This window comes from Elephantulus edwardii, unplaced genomic scaffold (assembly GCF_000299155.1).
Source record: "Elephantulus edwardii isolate Elephantulus edwardi_28Jun2011 unplaced genomic scaffold, EleEdw1.0 scaffold00033, whole genome shotgun sequence".
NCBI lineage: Eukaryota > Metazoa > Chordata > Mammalia > Macroscelidea > Macroscelididae > Elephantulus > Elephantulus edwardii.
The window spans coordinates 13,121,641-13,131,469 of record NW_006399783.1 but is presented as its reverse complement, the minus strand read 5'-3'; the positions used below and the strand labels follow the sequence as shown (position 1 = coordinate 13,131,469).

The window sequence follows — 9,829 nt, the reverse complement described above, 5'->3', positions numbered from 1 at the left end:
TTACTTTGTAAAAGACTTAGCAAGTCCATATTCCTAGTGGTTCAGCTCTAAATCTCCCCGACTCTGTCTCTCACACCCACAACTGGTCTACCAGGATATTGGCCCTGCCTTCAAATATGTCCAGAATCCAAATATGCCTCTCACCGACCAGCTCTGACCCACTACTCAGTGCCACCAATCTCCTAGCAGCCAGAAGAGTCAGCACCCACGTTGGCTCCTCCCCTGCATCTCCCCACCATCCACCTTGATTCTGCCACTCCTCTCCAGGTTTCCTGTAAACTGGTTGGATGCTGTGCACTGAATCTTGCACTGGATCTTTGCACTGGTGCTCTGCTGAGAACATTCCCTCCCTATGCTTTCTCACTGTTGTCAATTCTTGACCAGAGTGAGGCTTCTCTGACCTCAAGATTTAAAATAAAACCTCTGACCCCTAGCCCTTCTCAATCCCTCTCTTTATTCCTCCACACAGTTGTAATCATCACTTAATTACATTTTTGCTATTCAAGAGTCCCTGGATTGTGCGAATGGTGAATGTACTCCCCGTTCAAGTCTTCTCAGGGGCACCTTGAAAGAAAGGCCAGGTAATTAATTTTTATTTTTAAATCAGCCATTGAAAAGCCTAGGGAGCACGGCTCTCTCCTCTGTACACAGGGCACCATGAATAGAGATCGACTAGGCAGTAACTGTCCGGTGTTATTTGTCATCAGTTGATGCCTGCTTTTGGCCCTCCAGGTACAGCAGAAGGAACTGCTGATTGGTCCTTGTGCACCAAGCACATGTCAGAAACAGTTCCTATGCTGGGACTAGAACCGTGAGCAGGATAAAATCCCCACCTTTGACAGGTTTACATCCGTGCCAGTAAGAATTAACAAGTGAGCCTAGTGCTCTGAAAACACACAAATAAAATCCCAAGCAGAACAGAATTGACTGGAGGGCAGAAGAAAGTGTGGGACTGGTGGTCCAGAAAGATGATGTCTGTGGACAGAATTGAATGAAGGAGGAAGCCTGGGAGGATGAGAAAAATATTCCTGGGGGAATAGCAAGTGCAAAGGCCCTGAGGCTGGGGCCAGTTTGATTAGTCAGTCTGTGGAGCAGGGAGGAGGCCAGTGCAGCCGCAGTGGGATGGATGAGAGAGCAGTTGTAGAAAGGAGGCTGGAGATGGGCTGAGAAAGGGCCAGGCAGAGTTGTTCGACTCCTCAGGGCTTGAGTAATTCCATCTTCAGGGCCATAGGCACTGCCATGAATGGTTTAGGCAAGACTGGGTTCAACTCAGTTAAGAGTAAAAAATGAGTGGAGTTGGACTTTCTATTTCTCATAGGTGGAAGCATCCCGCCAGGTTACATTCTGAGATTCCAACACTTTGAAACCATTCTTCATCTAAGAAATCATGTTTCGAGCTGAGGCTGTGATCCCATAATCTCCGTCATCTACTCTTCTCTCCCCTCCCCACCCCCGCCAGTGTCTCTTTCTAGAATGTTCTTCAGTCCAGTTCAGGATGACAGTAGTAGAGTCAGCCAGGACTGTAACTCCATTTGGAGGGCTGTGACTTAATCTCTATTCCCCACTTTAAACACAACCATTCTGTTCCCTCAAGGTCCTAGTCTCCAGTCAATGTACTGGATGCATGTTTCACCTTCCCACAGATGGCCTGCTTGCCTGGCCCCACCAAAGTCTCCATCTCTCACACTAGAACCCCTGGGAGCTCCAGGCCATGAGCTGGTTCCTGCCACGCCTTGACTCTGTGGGACCCACCCTGTCCTTTCCCCTGTCTCTGTGCCCTGTTCTCATTGTGGCTGCTTACTTTCTCACCTCAGCTGACTCTTGGTTCTGCCCTCATCAGGGTAAGATGTCTGCTCTAGTGACAATTAATCAATTCCCAGTTGGAGATGATGGCCTGTGAGTTTGCCCAGCCTTTACACCCAGTGCCCAGCCCTCCCTAAGCTCTCAGGTGGCAGAGGCAACAGAGCTGGAGAAACGTTGCCCAAGCAGCCAGCGGCCTTCCACCGACACTGCCCCACTGCCCAGAGCTGGCTTCCTTTCCTTCTGATTTTCAAAGGCTTTGGGGGAAATTTCCAACACGTAGAAAAATTGTATGAATGAGTGGGGTCAGTAAACACTTGCTTATATTTCACCTAAACCAGTAATCTCAACCTGGGACAACTATTGACTTCCCAGAGGATATTTGGCAAAATCTGGAGACAATTTGGGTTGTTACATCTGAGGGGTGCTGCTGCTGCGTCATGAAGAGAAGTCACGGATGCTGCTGAACAACCCACGGTCATTTGCACATTAACGGCTCAGTGCTTCTGTGACAGAGAATGCCTTTGGCCAGATCCACTGTGCAGTGACCTGTCAGGAGACAGGAGGACATGCTGCCTGCACTATGCCATCCACAGGCTCTGCTGGGCTAAGCTCACAGTGGGGGTCACTGTGCCATTCCATCTCATGAGCGGTCTTTTTCTGTTTTTGCTAATCCTCTACTTTGCCAGCCATGCTGTTCTTCTCCAGGGACCGACCCCTCCTAAGATCCACAAAGAAATATCTGGTCCAAAATGTCAAAGGTGCTCAGGTTGAGAAACCCTGAACCAAGTTGACCCCTAGATAATATTTTGACCAGTGTGCTTATCTTTCAATATATATATTTACTTGGTATTGTTTAGTATAACCATTGGGGAGAAAGTTGTATCCCTGCCTCATCACAGTGCATGTTCCGTAACTACAGCACTGATGATAGATCGGGTGGTCTTATGTCCCACTTGGATTCAAATGCTGCTGATTGTTCCCAGTAACACCCTTTCTTGCCCTTTTTCCATTCTGGCCGGCATTGCATTCAGATGCAAGGTCTCTTTTCTCTGCTTCCATCTGGAATAGTTAGTTCCTCGGCCCTCTTTATCTTTCATGGCCTTGTAGTTTCTGCCAAATGCAGGCCCATTGTTTGGTGGAAGGTCCTTGAGCTGGAGTTTGCCTGGTTGTTTCCTCATGATTAGGGTTGGCTTGTGCGGTTTTGGCAGGGATTCCCCTGGGCGGTGTTGTGTCCTCCCTCCTTCTTGTAGGAAGGCATGTGACCTCTGCTGGTCCCACTGGATCCCTTGGTTAAGGGGGGGTATGACAGCTTTCTCCACTGAAGATGTGTCTCATTTTCCAGCTGGGTAAAAGTAGTAAAGATGGAAGTGGGTGCTTTGAAACCATGTGTATAACTGCCCCCAATCCACCCCTCCCACCCCACTGCTTGTTCTCATCAAATCAATTATGGAGCCAAATGGCTTTCTAACCCCATCATCTCTTAATGACAATGATTCCCTGGCAGACATTGATAAGAGATAAATGCATATTACTATGGTAATTGTCCACTGGTAATTTTATAAACCCATGATTCCACTCTCATTCTTTTAGTTGCCATTCTTTTGTAACAAGAAGCTAGCATTCTTCTGTAAGGGAGCTCTGGGTGCCTAGTCTGTCAGGAGCTGGGCTGCTAACCCCAAGGCCGAGCTTCTCTGGGGGTTTGAATCCACCAGCATCTTCTCAGGAGAAAGATGTACAGTCTCCCTTCTGTGTGATTTATGTTGTAGGTCTGTATGGTTGAGTTGAAACTGACTCATAGCTGACCCTCCAGGGGGTTCTTAAAGACAGTAAATCACATGGGAGGAAATTGCCCATCTTTCTTCCCTGAAGCACCTGGATTCAAACCAGGTGCCTTTGGACTGGCAGTGCAACTTCTTACCACTAGGCCACCAGAGCTCCCTATGAAAACCCGACAGAGGGTCAGCTATGAGTTGGTTCTGACTCCACCACGATGAATATTTACTTGAGTTTTTTATCCTGTAGGGAGAACTTTCTCCCTCACCTTTTTTCCTTCTCATCCCGCCCTCCCTCCTCTCCCTAGTTCTTTTCTATTTGTCTTTCTTTTTAAAAATCCTTTACACTTTTACCTTTCTCTGTCTTATTTTCCCTTTCCCTTTATATGATCAGGATTGATTTGTGGACTCATCCTCATCATTCAGTATTTACATGTCCCCTGTGAATCGATGTCTAAATCACTCCATGTCTGTCCAGTGGAACCTCTCAGAGCTGCTCCTTCTGTCCTTTTGCTGTGACCCAACCATTCTTTGCTTATTTCCTCATTTTATATTCAACTTTGATTTTACAGGCTCATCTTGCATTTTTTCAACTTCAGTCTTTGATCTTAACGTCTCTAACACCACTTACCAATCTTCCTTTATAACAGAGAGAGAGTGATTAATATGAAAGTGAGTTTAGTGTCTGCAGAAGAATATGATATATCAATAGCATATGCAACACTCCTTTTCTCCGTCCATAATCTCTCGAGCTGTCTCACCATCTTTTGGAGCCAAGCTACCTGGTTTCAAATCATAACCTTACAACTTTCCAATCATGACTTTTGGCAAGTTACTTAAGAGCTCCATGACTCAGTTTCTCCATCTATAGACTTAAGATATAATTGTACTCACCTTAAAAGGTCTGTTATGGAGATGAATGAGTTACTGTCAGTATGTACTTAGAAGACTGCCTGGCTTATGGTAAACATTTGTTATTGTTATGTGCTGTTGAGTCACCTGCAAGATATGGCAACCTTATGCACAATAGCTCTGAACCCTGTCCTATCCTGAGGCAGTCTCACTGTCTCCTTCACAGTTGTCCCTGTTGCCCCAGTCAGTATGTCAGTCCATCTTATTCAGCATCTTCCTCTTCTGTATTGTCCCTCCACCTTTCCAAGCATGATATCCTTCTCCAAGGACTTGTCCCTCCTGGCAATATGATGGAGCTTCAAAATCCTTGCTTTAAAAAAAATCCTTGCTTCCAGAGAGCAAACTTGGTTTCACCCTCTACAGAACAAATTTGTTTGTTCTCTTGGAAGTCCATGGTATGTTAAACACTCATCTCCAGCACAACTCAAAGGCTTTGATTCTTCTTCTGTCATCTTTAGTCATTTTCCTGCTCTCTGAAGAATAGCAAGTAATTGCAAAGACCATAGCCTGGATCAGGCGCACCTTAGTCTCTAGACTGACATAGTTGCACTTCAGCACTCCGGAGAGATCCCTGACGATAGACTTTCCTAATCCATTTCATCTTTTAATTTCCTGACTGCTAGTTCCAAGAACTCAAGCAAGCTGAAATTGTTGACAAATTCATTCTCTTCTCAAACAATCATGGTGCTACCAACAGACCCAGTGGTGAGAATCTTTGTTTTCTTGATGTTGAGCTTCAATTTACATTGAAGATTGCAGTCCTTGACTTTCTGCAGCAGATGCTTCAGGTCCTCCTGTGTTTCAGTAAGCAAGGTTGTATCATCTCCATAATGCTAGCTGTTGATGAGTCTTCCTCCAATCCTGATGCCACATTCCTTCTCATAAAGACTAGCCTCCTGAATGATCTGTTCCACAGATAGATGGAAGAGGTATAGAGACAGAATGCATCCCTGATGCACTCCTTTCTGATTTTGAACCATTCGGTGTTTCCTTGTTCTGTTCTTTTTTTTTTTTCACATTTAGCAATTTTATTCAATTTTCTAGCAGACGATTTACATCTGCCCCCTTCCTTTAGGTCAGTATGGCAATTTTCCAATATCAATTGTTTAAAGAGAAGCTTTGGTCAAAAATGGAATCAAACAGGCCAGGGGGATAAATCTTTGCTGCTTTTAAAATATCAACACTTTCCCAATTCTCACACACATCACACACGCACACACACGGGAGCATCTGCACGGTCGTGTTTTCAGTGTTTCTTGCGGGCGGGGAGGCAGGCAGCTGCAGCTGGTCATGCGGGCTCAGTCTCCGAGGTTTGCTCAGCTTCACATTATTCGGAGGCCCTGGATGGAAGACTCCAAGGTCTTGAAATCCCAAATTGTCATGGCTCCATCGATGCCAGTGGTGCAGAATTTACGACAGTCTTGCTTGTCCACCTCATAAATGGACACCTGAGTGCTGCTATTCTGGTGCAGCGTCTCCAAAGCCGTGTTGCGGTCCTCGGTGGTGGCCCGCTTGTCCATGTTGCGGAAGCGTTCCATGGCCGACACGTTGCGCTGGATGCTCTGTTTCGGAATGTCCAGTTTGGAGACGAAGGTCAAGCAACCACGGTCGTCATAGTTGAAGAGCATTGGGCAGCAGTCATGACCAGCAGCCACGACGCTGTTCTCCGACACAAATGACACGCTCAAGAGGGGCAGGAACTCCGTCTTCAGAGTGGAGACCTGCACGCTTTTGGAGGCATCGGCTACGGACACGGTGCTGTCTTGGCTGACCCAGGCCAGGCGGCTCCCGCTGGCGGAGAAGCTGACACCGTGGACCCAGCCGCCCGTGCCACTGCCACCAAACTCGGACATCAGCTGGCCAAAAGGCATCTTGCTGCCCCATGGTGTACTGGCTGGCTTTTCATCCACTTCTTTAATGTAGGCGGAAAACACCCTGCACTTGAAGTCGCAGGAGCCTGCCGCCAGCAGAACGTTGTTGGGATGCCAGTCCAAGCTGAGGGCCGTGGAGCGGATGGGCTTCTTAATGTGCTTGCTGACCCACCAGTCGTTTTCGGACTCGAAGTAGCAGACGGAGCTGAGCCGTGCCCCGCTGTCCACGGCGAACTTGTTCTCCAGCGGGGACCACTTCACGAATGTGGCTGCCCGGTTGATGCGCAGGATCACCAGGGTGGGCTTCCAGACGCCATCCTTCTGGCTCCAGACGTAGGCATTGCGGTCTGCCCCACAGGTGACGATGCGGTCGCTCTTGGGTGCCCAGTCAATGCCTGTGATGTGTCCGTTGTGTTCCTTGAGCTCATGAGCTTTCACCCACTGGCTCCCATTCTTCTTGTAGATGTGGACTTCATGATTATTGGGGCTCAGAGCAATCTGGGTGCGATCCCGATTCCAGGCATGGCAGGTGATTGGCTCGAGCAAAAACTGATGCAGGGACATTCTTCTTAGTGTTCTCGGAGGATAAAAAGCTGGGATCGGGGGCTGTCTGTCAGGGCGGGCGCGGAGCGGAGAATTCGCGGACTCTGGTCAGTCGACGCGAACAAGCTCCGGCTCCTTGTTCTGTTCTGAGGACTGTGTCTTGGTGCAAGTATAGATTTTCCATGAGCACAAGCAAGTATTCTGGATTCCCATTCTTCTCAGAGTCAGCCACAGTTTGGTGTGATCCACACAAGTCAAATGACTTTGCATAGTCAATGAAACACAGATAGACATTCCTCTGGTACACCCTCCTTTCAGCTAAGATCCATCTAACATTGTCTTTAATGTCCCTAGTGCCACGACCTCTTCCAAACCTAGCCTGAACTTCTGGTAGTTCTCTGTTGATGTGTTGTTCCAGTTGTTTTTGGATAATCTTTAGTAAGATATTGCTTATGCATGATATTGGTGATATTTTTCGATAATTTCCAGGCTCTGTTGGATCACCTTTTTAGAATGGAAACAGATACGGATCTCTTTCAGTCAGCTGGCCAGGTAGCTGTCCTCCATATTCTTGGCACAATTTGGTGAGCACGTCCAGGGCATTATCCATTTGCTGAAATATGTCCATCAATTCCTGGGGCCTTGTTTTTTGGCAGTTCCTTCAAAGCAGCATGAACTTCCTCCTTCACCATCATTGCCTCTTGGTCATATGCTGTTTTATGAAATTCTTCTGTGTCAGCCAATTCTTTTTGGTACAATGACTCTGTGAACTCTTTCCATCTTCTTTTGATGCTTCCTGGATTGTTCAATATTTTGCCCATAACATCTTTAAGTATTGCAACTGAGGTTTTAATTAGTTCTTCAGTTCCTTATAGTTTGGTTCATTTTTATGATAACCTTTGTGGGAATTTATTCCAATTTTCCATTTAGGGTGGCGATGCAACATTTTTTTTTTTTGGTCATACTTTCTTTATTTCTCTTGTTATACTCTCTTATGCCCTCTGGTTTATTATTAGACCTTCATTTTTTTAAATTTTATTTTATTAATTTTAATGAACATTACAGAGATTTTGGATTTCCATTCATTCATTGTTGCACTTTTCTCCCTGCCCAGGCCTCCCCATCAGTTCACTCCTCTCTTAAAAGTAAAAGAAAAATTCTTTATTTGGTATACAATCTCCCCGCACCCCTCCCACCACCCCAAGTACACTCCACTATGCAACCTTAATTCTGGACTCGTGTGATACAACATTTCCTTTTTAAAAGGCCTTAGTTCATTGAACCATTTTGGAAATTGGCTTGACGAACAAAGAAACCATTCAACCAACTAACAACAACAATAGCAAAACCCCCCCAAATCTATCCCCAAAATAAAAAACAAAACAAAACAAAACAAAACAAAAAATACCACGCAACACAAAACCCACTAACAGCTGCAGGACAAATAGTCTGCAGATTTCACAGAATATTTTAAGGCATTGCAAGTTTGTTGGTACTTAGAAAAGAACTCTCATTTTTATTTAACCAACTCAAATAGTGTTTATGTAGTGTAAGCCATGAACGAGGTGCTTTATAAATCATTGGCTGACTTGAATTTTAGTAACAGTCTGGAGAGGTAGGGATTCTTATTCTCCCCGTTATATAGGTGAAGGAGCTGAGACACAGGGAGGTTAATGAGGTTGAATAAAATTGCACAGCTGAGATGTGAACTCTGGCTGTTTGGCTCCAGAGTCTGCACTCTTGGCCACACTGCTGGTTAAGCAAAAGAATAAGAAGTATTTACACGCATGCAGAGGTAAGCACTTGAGTAAAAATATTAACCACTGCTCAATTTAGTTCAATCTTAGCACTCTCGACTTTTGGGTCAGAGAATTCTTTGAAAAGGCTGTCATGTGCAATGTAGTATGTTTAATAGCATCTCTGACCTCTCTCAGTTGTAACATTCAAAAGTATTTCCAGACAAGGCCAAATAAACACTATTGTTGTTGTTGTTGTGCATAGTGGAGTCAGAACCAATGCATAGCTGATATTCCAATAGGGCTGCAGAGGCAGAAACTCAGAAAGCAGAAGATTGCCTATCCTTCTCCAGCGGAGCAGATGGTGGATTTGAACTGCATATCTTTGGGATTGCAGCACAGCTTCTTACCTCAAGGTCACTGGAGCTCCCTAAATAAGCCTTGGTGTGCAAAATTCTCCAATGGTGCAATGTGTTGTGAACCAAAAGGCCACTCGTTTCAGGCAGTTCAAAGCCACTAGCACTCAGAGGAGAGAAAGATGAGCAATCTCCTTCCATTAAGATTTACAACCTTGGAAACCTGAAGGTGATTTACTGGGAGTCAGAATTTATTTTTTAAAAATTTTTTTCTGTGTGTGTGTGTGTATCATCAACTCAGATCTGACTGGTACAGGAGGAGATTGTCCCTCCTTCTTCAGCAGAGCATCTGGTAGAGAACTGATTTTTATTTTTTTTTTTTTTAGAGAACTGATTTTAAGACAATAAAATCAATTTGATGTGTTTAGGGGATGTGTGTGTGTGTGTGTGTGTGTGTGTGTGTTGAAGTATAGTCAAGAAATATAAAGATGTGTTGTCTTGGGCAAATCTACTATCAAGAACTTCTCCAGTGCCGAAGAGCAAGGATATCAGTTTAAAGACTAAGGAGCACCTGATTCCAGGTCATGGTATTTTTAACTGCTTCCAATGCACCTGAAAGTTGGACAATGAATAAGAATGCCAGAAGAATGGATACTTTTCAATTATTATATTGGAGTATGGTACTGAATATCCCATGGTCTGCCAAAAGAACAAATAAATCTGCCTTGGAGGAAGCATAATCAGTGCTTCCTTAGATATAAGGATAGTGAAATTCTGTCTCACATTCTTTGGGCATGTTTTCAGAAGGGTCCAGTCCTTGAAAAAAGACATTATGT

At 45.2% G+C, this 9,829-nt stretch overlaps 1 pseudogene; it reads right to left on the bottom strand.

Moving 5' to 3' along the window:
- Positions 1–5,809: 5,809 nt before the first annotated feature.
- LOC102869410 lies at positions 5,810–7,014 on the bottom strand (annotated as a pseudogene).
- Positions 7,015–9,829: the final 2,815 nt, after the last annotated feature.